The following is an 18229-nucleotide window of genomic DNA, read 5'->3' on the forward strand; positions in this document are numbered from 1 at the left end:
AGATTCATGAATGACAAATGAGCCCTCCAAGCCCCACATGGTCTGACCCCTGTTTCCTCTCTGACCTCATTTCTACCACTTTCCCTCTCTCTCACTCTGAGTCCCACTGATCATGTTGCTTTTCCACAAACTTAGTAGGTATGCTCCTGTGTGCAGGCCTGTCTTAATCGGCTTGGGCTGCATAACAAAATAGCAAAGCATGGATTCAACAACAGAAATTAAGTTTCTTTATTCCAGAGGCTGAAAGGGAAGATCAAGTTCCCAGCAGGGTTTGGTTTTTGGTGACGCTTTCCTTCTTGGCTTGCAGATGGTAGCTTTGGCCTTACATGGCCTTTCCTTTGAGCATGGGGAGAAGGAGGGGAAGAAGTGGGGAAGGGGAGGACGAAACAGAAGGAGAGAGCACGCTGGTATTTCTTCTTATAAGGACACTAATCCTATCAGATGAAGACCTCACCCTTATGAACTCCTTTAACTTCAATTACCACCTAAAGGCCCATCTCCACATTTGGCTACGCTGAGGGTTAGGGCTTCAACATGAATTTGAGGAGAACACAGTTCAGGCCATGGCATTCCACCCCTGCCCCCCCTCCCAAATTCATGCCCTTATTATATGCAAAATACATTCTTTCCATCCCAACAACCCCCTAATTTTTAACTCATCCCAACGTCACCTATAAACCCCAAAGTCTCTATCAGCTAAATATCATGTCAATCAGGTATGGGTGTGACTGGAGATACAATTCATCCTGAGGCCAAATTCCTCTCCAGCTGTGCACCTGCAAAACCAGACAAGTTAAGTGCTTCCAAAATACAGTGGTGGGGCAGCACAGGATAGGTATTCCCTTTCCAAAAGGGAGGGATCTGAAAGAAAGAGGTGACAGATCCCAAGTAAGACCAAAACCCAGCAAGGCAAATTCCATTAGATTTTGAGACACAAAAATCCTCCTCTTTGGCTCATCACTGTGCCTTCCAGCCCATCCTGTGGCCCTAGAGAGGGGTCCCTGCTTGTGTCGCACTGCTGGGTGGGGGTCCCATCCCCATGGCTCTGGCTGGTGGCTGCTCAGCCTGTTGAAACCACGTTGGTGGCCCCACCCTTTGAAACTGAGATGGAGGTGGCCCTAATGATCTCTGAATCACCTTTGGGGTCCTTGTTCCCTTTTCTTTAAGAATAGTGAGCATTTGCAGCCAAACAGCAGTTTTGTCCAGTTCTGTGGAATCCAAGAAGTCTGACAGTCTTCCTTCATTTATCTTTCATTTCTTTCCCTTGTCCTGGCAGTATTTCTGCTGGTATAATCCCATCTCTTTCTGGCTTCTTCCAAGGTGGCTGATTAAATTCATGGTTCACACACATATTGATCTCCTTATCAAATGATGTTTCAACCACACCCTTGTGTTCTCTTCAGAACACTTTCTTCTCATTTTTTTTTTTTTTTGCAGTACGGACAGGCAGAGAATTTTCCAAATCTTCAAGTTCTGGTTCTTTTTTGCTTAAAAAAAAAATTCCTTCAATTTATTTCTCTGTTCTCATTTTCTTTCAGTGGTAAGAGAAAACCACACCATACCTTCAGCACTTTGCTTAGAAATATCCTCAGCTAAATACCCAACTTCATTGTTGGCAAGTTCTACGTTCTATAGAATGCTAAATCACAATTCAGCCTGGCTCTTTCTCACCATATGGCAAAGATCTATTTTCCAATGACCTGTGCTTCACTTCTGCCTGAGACCTCACCAGAAAGGCTTGTGATGTCATTTCTACCAACATTCTGTTCCTGTATTCTCTAAGAAGATGGAGACTCTCTCTACAGCTCCCCTCTGTTCTTTCTGAGACCTCACCAGAACTGCCTTTAACATCCACATTTCCAACAACAGTCCTTTGGTGGCAATTTAGGCTTTCTCTGGCAAGCACCATCAAACTCTAACCTCTACCCATTACCCAGTTCCAAAGCTGCTTCTGCATTTTTAGGTATTCGTTAGAGTAGTATCCCCCTCCTTGATGTCCAACTCCAGTCTGCTTGGGCTGTCATAACAAAATGCCACAAACTAGGTGCCTTAAGCAATAGAATTTTTTTTTTTTTTTACAATTCTAGACTCTGGGATGTCCAAGCTGAGGGTTCCAGCAGGGTACGGTTGCTGGTGAAGGTTCTCTCCCACTTCTCTGTTTCATCTCCTCGGGAGCACTGAGCACCGTCCAAAATTCCACAGGCTTCACTTGCTTGTTGTCTTTCTCCATGAGAGGTAAGTGCCAGGAGAGCAGCCATATATCCCTGGAGTTCATTGACGGATCCTCAACACTTAGAACATGGCCCGTGCCAACTAGATATTTGCTAAACGAGGGAACGAATCGCCTCCCATTGTGTATGTGTTCACAAGAGTGTGTGTAAAACAGGATAAAGAATATTATTTACTGTTTACTTTGTTTTCACTGATGAGGAAAGAAAGCCTTGTCACACCTACTTTAAACCTAAGGTTATTTTCTTCTTCACAATTTTAAAAAATTCTTATTCATTTTTACCTCTTGAAGCCCAACAGGCATTTCCTCCGCATATGTGTTTGGTTTTATGTTCCTGAGATGTTCCTCTTGAGAAAAACACATATTCCTGTTTCTCTCATTAAATATCTTCAAGTGGTAACAATTGTGTCCCAGCACAGATAACGTTCAAATCCTAGAAAAGTTCCCCATTGCAGGTGGCAGATAGCATTCCTGCGGTGGGGATCCTTGTAGCTGTAAACAGTCAGTTAAACAAAATACTAAATAAAGGTGGGGGGATGGGAACTTTTGTAGTCAGAACCAGCGCTGTGTTTGGGGCTCGTTTCTAAGTGCCAGTGAAGCTGCTCTCAGTTCCAGCTTGTGAACAGAGCCTCACCCCCAGGCCTGCCTGCGACCTCCCCCCAACCCCTCCCGCTCTCCAGAGATGGCAACAGCCGCACACACTCCGGGCTTTGGCAGGTCCAGGTGGGAGAGTCTGTTTTCACAGGTGCCTCCCACAGCCCAGAGTTGAAATTTGGCTCATAATGTGTCCCTGCATAGAGAAGCTCCATTTTTATTCTGCCGTGAATGAAGATTCTTCCCCTGCAACACTGAAACAGGTCGCAGAGCCTTTGACATTTTTCGACCCAAGGATGTTCCTGCCTTTCATTGTCACAGGGAAAGTTTCTTTCTGCTCCAGATGCAGACTGACAATTATAATAATTTCTGAAATCTATTATGTAGCTTGAAATATTTGGGGATTGAGAAAAAAGACTCTTTTTCTCCCCTCCCCCGTCCAACTTATTTTTAGGAGAGTTCCCCAAACTACAGGCATTCTTTTGCCTTTTGATAGATAGGAAGGCTCTGAATAAATGACCTAAGCTCTATTGACAGGTCAGCCTCTACCATTGTTTTATTTACATTAAAAAAAAGTTTTTTTTAAGTTTATTTATTTATTTTGAGAGAGAGAGAGAGAGAGCATGAGCAGGGGAGGGACAGAGAGAGAGGGAGAGAGAGAGAGGATTCCTGTCAGCTCAGAGCCTGACCTGGGGCTTGATCTCACGAACTATGAGATCATGACCTGAGCTGAAATCAAGAGTTGACGCTTATTGGACTGAGCCACCCAGGTACCCCTATTTACATTAAAAATTTTTTAAAAATGTTTATTTATCTTTGAGAGAGAGAGTGAGAGAGCAGGGGAGGGGCAGAGAGATCAGGACAGAGGATCCAAAGCGGGCTCTAAGCTGACAGCAGCAAGCCCGATGTGGGGCTCGAACTCACAAACCGTGAGATCATGACTTGAGCCGAAGTTGGACGCTTAACCAACTGAGCCACTCAGGGGCCCCGCCCCTATTTACATTTTTAAAAAAACGTTTAAAAATCTGCATCACTCACTGTATTGTTAGTCCCCGGGGCTTAGAAGAGTCGGTTCGTGAATAGATTTCTGATGCTAGGGCTTTATGGACACAGAAATGCAGCAGTATGTGGTGGTTAGATGAAAATCCTTCTGGAGTCAGGATAGCAGTCTAACTTTTACATTTATGTTAAAACACATGTACTTTTAATGTGTCAGCCCTTTAAAAAAGGTTTAAAATGTTAACATTGACTCATTTTGTCCCTGTAACAATTCTACACACTAGATATTAACATTGACCTCTTTCTGCAGAGGCAGGACGGTTTGGGTGTCCTGTCCAAGGCCCGCTGTTAGCAAGTGGCAGAATTAGAATCCAAACCCAGGCAGCCCGAGCTTCGAGTTGGTTCTTAACCACTTCCAGCCTGTGGTTGGCGGTCTTGGGTCACACACGTTCTTCCCCCTTTGTGCGAGGCTGAGGTTGGACACTGCACCCTTACTTCTGGCACAGTGGCAAAAGGGCTTTGCCACTTTTCCCTCCCTTGATGGCACCTGTCATATGCTTCAGGGCAAAGGAGCTGCTCTCCTTGCCTGGGAATGAATCTCTGTCCTCCACCCTTTCAAGCCACTTGGGAGCCCTATGAGTTTCAGGGTTTCGGTCCCTTCTCCCACACAGCAAACCTGTCAACCTGGAATGTCTGTTCTCTTGATTGAATGTTTTCAAATCTCCTTCACTTGGGATCTAAGGGGAAACTCCTACCTTTCACCTGGTTGGTATTCCTGGCCTCAACTTATGCAGGAACCACTTAGTGAAGTAGGCATTGGGAGTCGGTCCTCTGAAGGACAGAGAAGCATCCTTTTGCGATGGAAACAGATAACATGACATATTCCCCTGGCATTCGAAACAGAACAGGCTGTACTTTTTAGAAATAGCACCCACCTCTTAATCAGTTATTTTAGGGCCTGTGCATCCTGAGCTGTCACCAGGAACCTCCTGAACTTCGGGGGTGACGGAAGGTGTCCAGCGAGGCAGCGTCATCCTGTGCTCGGGACACACAGGGTCAGGGGGTGGGGAGGCTCTCAGAGGCCTGGGCGGCCTGTAGGGGGCTCTGAATAGCGCAGCCAGGTTCCCACTCTCTTCCCTGAATGTGCTTTGGCATTTCTAATGCATCCTCGAAAGAGGATAAAACATCTCCACAGAGGTGAACTCTAGGCCATTCTAGATACAAGCCCTTGGGAATGTTTATGATTCGTCCAGATGATTCAACAGGAGAATCCAGAGAGATGCCCTTCTGGCCACTGGTGCTTGTCCTGAGTGTCTGGAAACAGCCCTTCAGTCTCTAGCTCTAGACAGACCATCCTGCTGGCTTTCTGTGTGGACGTCAAAGAGGTGTGGTCTGCAGTGGCTTCCTGCAGGTAATGGTGCCCCACGTCCCTCAGGGGATGAAATATATGAGATTAGAATAATGTGGGTCTTGTTTGTTTTATTTTTTTTTAAGTTTATTTATTTATTTATTTATTTAGAGAGCTTTAGTGGGGGAGGGGGACAGAGGGGGCGAGAGAGAATCCCAAGCGGGCTCCACGTTGTCAGTGTGGAGCCCAATGTGAGGCTCGAACTCACGAACGGTGAGATCGTGACCTGAGCTGAATTCAAGAGTTGGACACTTAACCAACTGAGCTACCGAGGTGCCCCAGAATCATGTGGGTCTTGAAACTGACGTGGGAGCTGGCATGACTGAAGGAGAGCGGTGGGTGTGGGGAGAGAAGATCTGGGATCCTGGCGGGCTTGGCTCCTTTCTGCTGCGTGACTTAGGGCAGGGCTCAGCATCCTCCACTGCAGGCAGGAGCAGCCTTGGTTTCCCAGAGGTCTGCTGCGGAGCGGGCACTGACCTCACTTCATTTTCATAGCCTCCTTTCCTGCCGGCCTCATGTCGTTACATGAGATGATCTTGTGAAAGACGAGGGAAGCCATATGCGCATGGAAGGTGCTGCTGAGGCCTCTTATTTAATATTAGTTCGGTTTAGGATTATTGTCTTCCTACCTTGCCACTGCCTTCCTGGCTTGTTGCCAAAACTCTTCTTTTCCTTACTTGAAAATACATGCAACCATACACACCCTACCTTACTTAGAAGGTTATCCACTGTAAAACCTAAAACTACTCTAAACAAGTGAAGTCTACTCAAAAGAGAATATCCCTTTGTTTTTTTTTTTTTAATGTTTATTTATTTTGAGAGAGAAAAAGAGAGAAAGAGAGAGGAGGAGGGGAAGGCAGGGAGAGAGAGAGAGGGAGAGAGAGAATCCCAAGCAGGCTCTATGCTGTCAGTGCAGAGCCCAATATGGGGGCTCAAAGCCAAGAGCCATGAGATCATGACCTGAACCGAAATCAAGTGTCAGACACTTAACTGACTGAGCCACCCAGGCACCCCACAGGCAGCTTTCCTTTTCCAAGGCCACCTTTGTGGAGCCGCACTGCCCACTACCAGCTTGTGAACTTCCGGAGGATGTTACTCTTATGGCCCAATAGGCTAGTGGCGCATAGAGAAAAGGTGCAAGCAGGGTTTGTGGAGTGAGTGGTGGTGCCATGACTTTAATGCTTGGGACGTGTGCTCTGCAGTTTGCTGAGATCCCCTGTGGCCTGCATTCTTAGTGGCTTTACTCCTCCGTTGCCCTGGGGCAAGTGACGCTGAGGCTATAGATCTGTGTAATACTCTTCCCAAAGTCCCAACTCAGGCGATTGTGTTTGAATTATTTGTGCCAAGATTTGATGCTGTGAGCGAATCCCATTAGTACCTGGGCTTAGCACAGGTAGGAGACCCTCAATAAATATTTGTTGGAGTGAAATGAAAGCTTGAATAAATGTGAAGAGTAAGGTAAGTCCTTGGCTGACCTCAGCAGGTAAAAGCCCTTAGATGAACTATAGGAAAGAGAATCTGAAATTCTAGATTTCATGAGGCTCTTGAAACCACCCATCCTCCTCCTTTGCTTTCATTTTACTTCAGATTGATTCTACATCAAGGAAAAGATGGGATTTGAATAGGAAGAGTGTACAATTCAGAAATGACTTTTCCGGGGCACCTCGGTGGCTCAGTCGTTTAGGTGTCTGACTCTTGATTTTGGTTCAGGTCATGATCTGACGGTAGGTGGGATCGAGCCCTGCGAGGGGCTCTGCACTGGCAGCGGGAGCCGGCTTGGGATTTTCTCCTTCTCTCTCTTTCCCTCCCCCCACCCCCCCACCCCTGCTCTCAAAATAAAGAAATAAACTTAAAATAATGACCTTTCCCCCAAATAATATTTATTTTGTAACTATTGTGACTGCCTCTAAGAAAATAAATTGAATCTGGCCAAGATTGTGACAAGGAAGAAAGCTGATAGAAAAAGGAAGCATTTGTGGACTAAACTGAGAGGAGCTAGTGGCTGGAGGGACAGGGAGCCAGGGGAGAGGGTTTTGGAGGTGGGGGGCTCCTGTCTTTGCCCGGGGCACTCTATCTCTGCCTGAAGGCCCGGCTGTGGGGGCATTTCCCTGCAGCCCTTCCTGTCTTCATGTAACACCTGGCAGAGCTTCCTGGCTGATAAAAATCTGGTACTCCTTGGTTAGGAGCAGAAAAAGTCACTGTTTGGAAAGAAAAAACCCTCTTCTTAGGGATCAGAAGAGACTTCTCTAGTTACCTGTTAGTCCTCTGAGGATCTGAGTTGACCAGATCAGAACTTGAAATGGCAGTAAGGGGCCGTTCAGAGAGTCCTAGCCTAAAATCTCGTCTTTGCTCTTTCCTTTCCATAGTCCTGCCCTGATTTTTTTTCTTTTTCTTTGTTTCCACCCCAATCTTTGGGTGTTGTCATGATTCTTTGGTGCCAACTGCATAGGTTTTCTATTGCTGCCGTCACAAATTAACACAAACGTAATGGCTTAAAACAAAACCTATTTATTATGCCAAAGTCCTGTAGGTCAGGAGTGTAAGTGGGCTCCTTATAACTGGGCTTTGCTCATTGGCTCAGGTCGAGATGTCAGCTGGCTGGGCTCCTGCCTGCAGGCTCTGCAGAAGATTCTGCTTCTTTATTTCTTTAATGTTACTTTTATGTTTCTTTAATGTTCTTTAATGTTTACTTTTATTTTTGAGAGAGAGAAAGAGAGAGACAGAGTGTGAGCAGGGGAGGGAGCAGAGAGAGAGGGAGACACAGAATCCGAAGTAGGCTTCAGGCTTTGAGCTGTCAGCTGAGAGCCTGACGTAGTGCTCCAACTCACAAACCAGGAGATCATAATCCGAGTCAAAGTCGCAGGCTTAACCAACTAAGCCACCCAGGCACCCCAGAAGATTCTGCTTCTAAGCCCTTTCAGTTTGTTGGCAGGATCCAGTTCCCTATGGTTGTAGGACTGAGGTCCTGTTTCCTTGCTGACTGTCAGCCCAGCCACTCTGTGCAACTAGGGTCTCTTACTTTCCTTCTCATATGGTCTCCGGCATCTTCAAGCCAGTGACGGTGTATCAAGCCCCTCTTGGGCTTCAGTCCCTCTGTGTCCTTTTACCTTCCCCTTTGCCTCTAGCTACAGAACATTCTCTGAGTTTGTGGGCCCATGTGACCATGCTGACTAACTTGGATAATCTCCCCTTTTTAAGGTCAACTGTGCCACATAACATAACATGATACGATATTTCATCATGTTCGCACGTTCTGGCATCAGGGGGGAGAATCTTAGGGGCCATTCTTAGAAATCCTGCCTACCACACCAGCTGTTGGTGTGATAGCCAATGCTGCCTGAGGGTGTGTCCATTTTATCGACAGCCATTGAGAAGGAAAACTGAGAATCACGCGTCCATTTGGTGGCAGAGTGGAAGCCATCTGCCTTGTCACAAGACCTCTTTCAAGTGCTCGCTCAGTTTAGCAAGTTCAAGAAACCTTTGTCATTCTCTTTCGAGCTTTAAAAAAGGTGAATGACCTACGGTAGATTTTTCTTCTTTTTGGATCATTTATTTATTTGTTTGTTTTATGCGAAGCTCTCGGCTCTCATTTTAACCTTGCTGTTGCTAAACGAGAGCTCAGTGAAAGGCATATTGTGGAAAGTAAATTATTTTTAGTCAAACAATATGGAGCCAGGCAATAAAATTCAGGAAAGGGGCCTGTTTGGAAACTTGTGGCCTTGTGTAAATCACTGAGTGTCGATAAATTGCTTCCAAAGCAGGTGGGACTCCCCTCGCCTGGCTGTGGATTGAGCCAGTCTGGTGAACTTCGGGGGATGGAAGATGTCTGGGCTCCACAGTCACATTCTATTAATGCTTCATTAGACCTAGTGATTCAAGCCCTGTCTTTACATGTTATGTGCTGGGTGATGGGAGAGACAGATGCCAGTTTCCCAAGAGGGAAAAAAAGTAACTGGAAAAAAGGAAATGGCAGATTGTCAGTGAGATAGCTTTTGTTTCAATTTTCCCTCCTTTGTTTTCTTTTTAAGCTCTCTGTGAATTACCGTACTTTCCCTTTTGGTATTTTGGGCCATAGATCTCTGCATTAACCCGAACTCTTTTTTTTTTTTTTTTTTCTTTTCTCCCTTTCCCCTAATATTCATCTGGAAAATACCCCTACACCTGACTGCCTGGTGTTAGTGAGATCCGCTGTCCACTTCCAGATTGTTTTATTGAGGGAGAGTGGCATGGTCCCCCTGGCAGGAGTCCCAGACTGGAAGCCAGGAAAGCTGGGCCCCTTTCCCAGGTCGGTGCACCACGCCTCTGTGCTGCCTCGAGGCCTCCCTTACCCTGCACTGGGCCTGGGGTGTGCTCATGTGATACCTGGAGATAAGCAAAGAGCTGCCTTTGTTGGGTCATAGTTCCCAGCTATGCCATGAACCAGCCGTGTGACCTTGGGCTCAATCAGTATTCCTGTCTCTGAGCCTCAGTTTGTTCTTTGGTCAACTGGGGAAAAAGATATTTGCTTCCTCGTGTGAGAAGCTGGGCAGGAGCAGGAAGTGGCCAAGCTATGGTGTTGAGGATGAGCCATCCTCGAATTGGGGCAATACAACCTGCAGCCCTGTGGCCCCTGACACCAGTGGGTCTGTCGAGGACAGTGGCTGCCAGAGCAGAAAAAGGCAAAGGCCACAGCATCAGGCAGGGTGGGCAGGCTCAGTGAAGCAGATGGAAACAGCCATTTATAGGGTTGCTACTTGGGGTCTTTGAGTCTGTCTCGCTCTAGCACCCTGTCCTAGTACTTTCCCAAATTTTCTCTGGGAAGCTTTGCTTCTGGCACTGGTGGCTGTGGTAACAAAAATATCTAGATCTAGGGGTACCTTGGTGGCTTGGTTAAGTGTCCAACTTCGGCTCAGGTCATGAACTTGCAGTTGGTGAATTCAAGCCCCACGTCAGGCTCTGTGCTGACGGCTCAGAGCCTGGAGCCTGCTTCGGATTCTGTGTCTCCCTCTCTCTCTGCCCCTCTCCTGTTCATTCTCTGTCTTTCTTTCCATCAAAAATAAGTAAACATTTAAAAAATTTAACAAAATATCTGTATCTATATCTATATCTCTATATCCATCTATCTATCATCTATCTACTTATGTATTTATTGATCGATAGATAAGTAGATAGATAAAGGAAAAAACACACTGGACTTGGGTTCAGACCAACTAGATCTTGGATTTGAGTTTTGATTTCACTAGTTCCATGACCCTGGCTAATTGACTTAACTCCTGTGCCTCAGTTTCCTCATCCGGAGTAATATCAGCTCTGTTGACCTCTCTGGTTTGCTATGAATCACAGTCCACGGGTGTATGTTGTAGGCCTTATATTGTGTGTTATCATAATGAGTCTTTTATTTTCCTGTAGGGCATTTTAAGGACAAGCTAAATGAAAGTGGCAGTTGGGTTTGGACATGGCCTACTCTGGCTGAGAACGAAGTGGGCATTATGAGGGGCCCACTCCTCTCTTGACTTCTCATACTAATAGACATCTATGTTTCCACTCAGAATTCCTACTCGTTTGTCAGGTACAAGCCAAGCTACCAAAATAGCACTTGTGTACGGCTGAAACTATTACTGCTCAATTGCTTCTGGGCTTTACTTCTTTCGCTCAACCCCACCTCGCCCAGAGTATCTGCAGACGTGTCAAGGATGTGGTGCAGGCCCGGTGACGGTGGTCAGGAATGGTCCAAACATTACACATGGAGGCAAGAATTTTGAGATGTTCCAGGGGACAGGCTCGGGCCCCGAGGCCCCCCAGCAAGCTGATCACCCAATGCCAGCAACAGTGGGGGGCTGAAATGTGCCCCACATGCTGCAGAGTCCTGGCTTATGCAGGTAAAGGAGGCCAACGTGACGGATGTTCAACTTTCAGGGAAGAATTTAAAATACGTTTCTGGACAGGGCAATGGATGTCGTAGGTCGGCATTTCGGAGCTCATCACTTACACCAACCAGCAAATTCCTTTTCATAAACACACAAGCGTTTTCTAACAGACAGAGCCGTTGAGTTTCACGTGTTTGATAGCAACTGCATCTAAATAATGTTGGAAACACTGGAGATGTCACTTTGAGAAGGCACAGTGACCCTGTAGGACAGGCACAGACCTTTGTGCCGACCCTCTTTTCTGTCATTTTGGGCCTTCAGCAAACCCAATAAGCCTCCCTTTGGTTTCTTCTTCTTCAAAGTGGGGGAAATTATGTTGAACTTGGGGCTTGTTGTGAGGAGTTAAGATAATGTGTGAAAAGAGCTGAACCCAGGTCCAACGCTGGTAGGAATTCAAAACCTATAATCTTTTGTTGTTAAAAAAATAAAACAGGGGGCACCTGGGTGGGTCAGTCAGTTGAGCATCTGACTTTGGCTCAGGTCATGATCTTGGGGTTCGTGAGTTCAAGTCTCACATCAGGCTCTCTGCTGTCAGCATAGAGTCTGCTTCGGATCCTCTGCCCTGCTCTCTCTGCCCCTCCCCTGTTTGCACTCTCTCAAAAATAAACATTAAAAAAAAAAAAGAAAGTAAAACAGTACCCATGGTGTTTGTGATGTACCATTTTAAAGTCCTGTCTGATTTTTCCCCCCTTCTTAAATGGAGTATGATGGACAGATTTAGTAGAACTTCTGTATTTTGTTTATGATCTTAGCTGATTTCCCTGTGGTGGGTTACTTTAGAAATTAAGTATAAAATCACAGCAATAAAATGAAACCAGTAAAACTTGTATCATGTGCCAGGTAGTGGGGCTGTCATTCTACATGTAGAAACAATACTCAAAAGACCTTAGGCAGTGGGTACCATTGCTGTCCCCACTTTGCAGCGGAGAGAGCAGCTGAGCTGAAGTTGGACGCTCAACTGACTGAGGCACCCAGGCGCCCCATGACTTCAGTTATTTTAAGGTCAAGCCCAAGAGTCTCAGTAAGGTGCCGACAGTGACCTTCCCTTCCCTCCTCATCTTTTATCTTCCCTCAGTCACTCTCAACCACGCCCCCCTGGGTGCCCTTCATGGACACAGCCCATCCCACCTCCTGCCTTCTCTAGGCGGCACCAGGCCAGCTCTGGGCTCTAGCCCCTAGACAGGCAAGTACCTAAGATGCAGCCCAGAGGCAGCACTGCACAATGGAAAAGCCAAACCCTTGTATTCACTCTTGTATTCATTCATCCATTCAGCCATTTTTTGTTAAACACCAGCTGTTAGAACACAACAGATATTCAGGCACAAGACTTCCCTTACAGCTCAGTGGAGGGGACAGACTCAGAAACAAAGAATGATGGCTCAGTAGATAAGTCTGCGTGGTAACATCAACTAGACCCCATGAGTGTATAGAAGAGAATCGAGGAGGCTGAGATGGAACAACGGGGTTTCAGGTGGAGGAAAAAGAATATGTAAAGATATAGGGGCGCCTGGGTGACTCAGGCTTAGGTTAAGCATCTGATTTCGGCTCAGGTCATGATCTCATGGTTCTGTTCGTGCGTTCAAGCCCCACATTGGGCTCTGAGCTGACAGTGCAAAGTCTGCTTGGGATTCTTTCTTTCTCTCTCTTGCCCCTCCCCACACTGTACTTTCCCTCTCTCTCTCGAAATAAATAAATAAATAAACTTTAAAAAAAAAAAAAGAATGTATAAAGATCCAGAGGTGAGGAGGAGCTGGGGATTTCACAGAAATACACAGAAATCAATGTGACTGGAACATACTGTGTGTGGAGAAATGCCAAGAACCCCAACTCATTCTGCTAGACTAGTTAGCCACCTTCCCAGCTCTCACTCAAATGGAGTAACTGAGGAGATTGCAGGGGCAGTACCCACATAGATATGGGAGTGTTCGAAGGAACCAGTGAGGAGTGGGGCACACCCTGGGGCCAGTAGAAGAAGAAAGGAGGAACTGTTACCACTCCTAGCACTGAAGCAGCAAGTGGAGGGACCAGTGATTAAAATCCCAAGAAAGCTACAGCTATGAGCATAGAAGAAGGCTGTCGGATAAGAGCGGGGGACTTTGGTAAAAGACATAGCCACTGCCAGTCCACAGCCTGGCAGAAAGATGCTGAATGGGCGCCTAGGTGGCTCAGTCTGTTAAGTGTCCGACTGCAGCTCAGGTCACAATGTCGTGGTTCACGAGTTCGAGCCCCGTGTCGGGCTCTGTGCTGATAGGTCAGGGCCTGGAGCCTGCTTTGGATTCTGTGTCTCCCTCTCTCTCTCTGTCCCCACTCTGCTTGCACTCTGTCTCTCTCTCTCTCTTAAAAATAAATAAACATTAAAAAAAAAAAAAAAGAGCAGGGTGAAGGGTGAGGAGTCTACCTGGAGGGAAGCAGAAAATAGCCAGCATGGAAGACATCAATCATGTCTCTTAGTTCTACCCCAGCTCCTATTTATTGCCTGTATCACAGACAACAAATCTCATTCAAAGCGCTGGGCCAGTGCACAGCAAAAACACACCACAAAGGAAGAAATATATATTTAAAAGTAGAATCCAGACCACAGAAAACGCAAATTCAAGGTCAAGTATGGGGAAAGAGAGAAAGCTGGATAGCAAAACAAATGTGTGGCGATCGTTTGGATTTCCAGAGTTGCCATTGTGGAGACTGCCATAGGACTCTGAGTTTCCTGGTGGCCAAATTTTAAAGGATGATGAGGTCAGTTATGTAGTTTTACTTGTGGAAGAAAGTGAAAACATGCTTATTTGTATCAGAACCTAGACTCTTTCTAGACCGTAGCGTGGATAGGAGTTTCCTCCATTGGGGCAGCATGATTTTGAACAGACTGTGATTCTCTGAAATTTCCTCTAGCAAATTGAGGTCAGTACTGCACCCCCGGCTTCTGTGCTGTTCACGAGTGGTGCTGAGTTCAAGAATAGTGTTCACCAGTGGTGTTCAAGCTCTGCCTCTCTCACATGATTGAGTTCATGTTCCTTGAGATCAGGGACCATTCTTCGTATGCCTTTTCTACTTCCCGTGTCACATTCGTTGGAAATTGAATCTAGTGAAAGTATTTTGAGTATTAAATTTTTCCTGTGATTGCAGAAATAATTTCTTACATACTCTCAAGAATAATTAGGCCAAGCACAGCTGGCTGCACAAGCAGGTGCTCCAGGGGTTCAGGGTACAGTGGAGAGTTTCCATTGTTGGAGGTATTGGAGAAGACCACGCGCCACCCTTGTGGACCTGTGCACCGAGATGGAAGGGACCATAACAATTCCTCCAGCTCTCAGTTTAATGGAATGCAGTTGAGACCAGTGATGCTTAGCATTTGGGGGTCAAATACCCCTTTGAAAAGAAAATGAAAACTACGGACTCTTTACCCAGAAAAAGAACAAAGACCTACAATTTTGGTTCAAGTTCCAGGAAGCTCACAAACTTCTTGTCCATCCCTGGATTCATTAAGGGTCTATGGACCCTAGTTTGGAATTCCTAGTCTAACATGGTCTCATAACATATTGGATGGGGGATTTTTTTCTGGATGTTCTGTGGCCCCATTAGTGATAGACACAAAGTGATATTCCTGGGATCAAGTTCATCATTCCCATGGCGGGTGAGAGGAGCAGGCAAATTACTAAGCAGGCTCTTACACCCCTTCCTCCACACAAATATTCTGCAATATGACACGTGGACTATTAACTAGCCATAAAAAGGAAGGAAATTCCAACACAGGCTACAACATGGATCAACCTTGAGGACATTATGCTAAGTGAAATAAGCCAGTCACGAAAGGACAGACACTATCTGGTTCTACTTCTAGGAGGTACCTAGAGAAGTCAGATCCATAGCATAGAAAGTAGAATGGTGGTTGCTGGGGGCTGCGGGGAGAGAATGGGGAATGAGCGTTTATGGTCATGGTTTCAGTTTTGCAACTTGAGAGCTCTGCAACTGCAGACAGATGGTGGTGATGGCTGCACAACGCTGTGAACGTAGTGAACACTATTGAACTCCACACTAAAAAAGGCTAGGATAGTAAATGTGATGTAAATGCATATTACCAAAATTAAAGCAAACAAATAAACAGGAGTTTAAAACTGTGGAGGCTGAAGAATGCAGCATGCAGCTGGAGGGTACGTGGGATGGGAGGTCGAGGCTTATCTGCTAGCTTTGGTGCCCTGTGGCCTGACGAAATGAGCCTCTGGGAGCCAGTTCTTTCTGCCACTGGGTAGGCTCCCTGAGCTGTGCTGAGCCATGGCATTGAAAACCAGCACCAGGAGCACCTCGATTTGCGCTGGGATGGCTCTGCTAGGAACTTTGGACTCGTTGCTGTTACTGACATTCATTTTTCCTTCTTCTATTTCCTAGGGCTCTACACATAATTTTGTAAGGAATACTGTAGCTGCGTATATGATTCACCATGCAGGAACTCTTCACTTTATAGGACCCATTTTTTTTTTTTTTTATAACAGGAAGTAAATATGTGTTGCTAAGCTACTATGTCTACCTCCCCCAAAATATCATAGAGTAGATTACATTGTAGTCTTTGTGTTCTGTGAGAGTTGATGATTCCTTTATGCTAATTCACCCCTTTTGTTTTTGACCTCCTTTAACTTTAGTTAGAGTTTGGCCATAGTTTATTGGGTGTAAACAGAAAAAAAAAAAAAAGGCTTGAATCATAATTTCCTATGAGAAAACAGAAGTCTTCCTTAAAATTTCTCAAAGGAATTTAAAAAGCATTTATTGGCCCATACTTTCAGTTCTGCCTCTATCTATCTACCACCTATCTATCTGTCTACTTATCTATCATCTATGGTTCAAGGAAACTGTAAACATCTGATCTGATTTAATCTGATTGCAAAGGAAAGAAATACAGACTGCACGAGTAAATTTTAGGAGTTGCAGGTACCTTTTTCGATCCTCTGGGGATGAGGTTTCAGTTCTCCACCTCTGAGAAGAATAAGGCAAGTAGAGACCATTTTAAGATGCATGCTTAAGAGATTTAGGCCAGAGGAAAGGAAAAACTGCAGGTCAGTTAGACTGAGATCTCAAAATAAAAGTGGATATCATTGGGGCACCTGGGTGGCTCAGCTGGTTAAGCATTTGACCTCAGCTCAGGTCATGATCTCATGGTTCATGAGTTCGAGCCCCACATTAGGCTCTGCAATGCCCCTCCCCCAGTTGTGCTCTCTGTCAAAATAGATAAATAAACTTCAAAAAGATGGATATCATTGCCCATATCAGATGCTCTGACCCTCAGGGTAATGGGAGGTTCCAGATGTAATGGAACCATTCCATCTGTGTATTTAATTTACATGAACTCAAATATGCACACATTTAAATAGAGCTGACAGTTTGGTCTATCATTCAACCCAAGGTCCCACAGGAAGACAGTATGGGGTTACAGGAATTTATACCTCACAACTGGATTTTCTTCCTTGCTGTCAGTGAAAACAACTCATCTTGCTGAGTGTGATTCTAGTGGTTTTTATTCCCATACAGCATGGCTTCCACACACAAGTCATTATCCTCATTGAATGCCTGGTGGTTGTTAGTTTCAACTCTAGGGCAAGAGCTGGCTATACTGAGCTTCCTGGGAGATGGGCTGTCCATCTCCAGCATGGTTCACAATTATGGCCTTGCTCAGTATAGCAGGGATCATGAAGATTTGAGGGAGAAAAAGATCATCAAGCCGTGACATCAAGTACTACAATGATCATCCAGGAGACAAGTCAAATATGTATAAGATTTTAGTGAAGACTGACCTGGCACCTGACTTGTTCCTGGAGGAACTGGATTATGAGCGTATGCCTATGAATTTTAACACATGCTTGACCTTCCTGCCAAAGAGGTATAGACTTCTAATGAAAAGGAATTTCCAGGAATAATTTCAACTCTACATGTTTTTCACCAATATATGGTCTTCTGACCCTAGCTCCTGTAGAAATTACAGTAGTGGAGAGCATGAACTTTGGGGTCAGATTCCAAATCCCAGTTCTTCCAATATCAACCAGCTAACATGTTAATTTTACTAAGCCTTCATTTCCTCAGATGTAACAGTAGTTCTTACCTTATAAGATAGTTCTGCAGATTAAAGGCAAAGCATTCAGCACCTGCATTTAACAAGTAATGCAATAGATGTTTACTCTGATTATTCAGGAAGCAAAAGCAATCCAATGCATTGGCTGAATGCCACTGATTTGTGGGAAGAACAAAGGACTGGTTCTGTGCTCTGGATCCAAAGCAATGCAAAAGCTTCAAAAACATATTTGTTTTTATTCTTTCATATGTTATGTTTTATATACCTAACTTCTAAAGTATTTAAATATACCTGTTAGCTATGCACCTATCCATCCAATGTATCCAGTCAATATTTGTTGAGTACCTGCTATGTGCCAAGCTAGGTGTTGGTGATGCAGAGGCAAGACAGTCCCTGAAGAGTGGGAAGCCATAGCCACATAAACTGGTAGTTATAAGCTAGCATAGAGAAGGGAGTTCCTGGGGTACCTGAAAGGACTTAGGTACAAACAGCAGAGAATGGGTCAAGGAGGACTTCTGATGTGAGAAAGGTGTGGAGATGAGAAACAGAAGGGGCACAGGGGCAACTACAAAGAAAGTACAAATCTGGGAAGGTAGGCAAAGAGCCTGGAGAGAGGGGCTTTTCTGGAGCCCTTCCGTGCTCCACTAGGGCCTTTGACCTTCATCCTTAAGGCTGTCCGAGCTGTTGATTGAATATATATTCTCATTTGAGATAGATGATTCTGTGCAGAAGACAGATTGGAGGGGGAGACCACAGGCAAGGGTCAGGGTACCAGACTACAGCAGCCATTGGGTGAAGACTGGTGAGGGGGATGTGGGTGGGTCCTCTAAAGAAAGAGGGGAGGCAGGGACACCCAGAAATGAACAGCAAGTGAATGTAACAGGACTTGTAATGGCTGGGGTGGAAGGGGGGGGGAAGGGACAAGTTAAGGGTGATTCCCAGTTGTCTAGTTTAGGCAACTGAGGGCCTGGTGCTACCAATGGAGACATTTTTAGAATAAAAGAGGAAGAACATGTTTGGAGGGTAGAAGATGATTTTGC

General features: G+C 45.4%; 2 long non-coding RNA genes across 7 annotated transcripts in view; one reads left to right on the forward strand and one right to left on the reverse strand.

The window, feature by feature from the left end:
• Window positions 1–204: 204 nt before the first annotated feature.
• Window positions 205–1674, reverse strand: LOC122232709. Its single transcript, XR_006210096.1, has 2 exons — window positions 1138–1674; window positions 205–336 (listed from the first exon to the last, which is right to left on the reverse strand). It is a non-coding gene; the product is annotated as an uncharacterized LOC122232709 (long non-coding RNA).
• Window positions 1675–1757: 83 nt separating this feature from the next.
• Window positions 1758–18229, forward strand: part of LOC122232708 — a 56778-nt gene continuing 40306 nt past the window's right edge. For 2 of the 6 annotated variants that reach the window (XR_006210091.1, XR_006210092.1), the window contains exons 1-3: window positions 1758–1963; window positions 2088–2235; window positions 5077–5234. This is a non-coding gene — a long non-coding RNA (uncharacterized LOC122232708). The remainder of the gene's footprint in view (window positions 1964–2087; window positions 2236–5076; window positions 5235–18229) is intronic. The other 4 variants (XR_006210094.1, XR_006210095.1, XR_006210093.1 and 1 more) reach the window with 4 other exon arrangements.

Source organism: Panthera tigris, chromosome D3, assembly GCF_018350195.1.
Source record: "Panthera tigris isolate Pti1 chromosome D3, P.tigris_Pti1_mat1.1, whole genome shotgun sequence".
Taxonomy (NCBI): domain Eukaryota; kingdom Metazoa; phylum Chordata; class Mammalia; order Carnivora; family Felidae; genus Panthera; species Panthera tigris.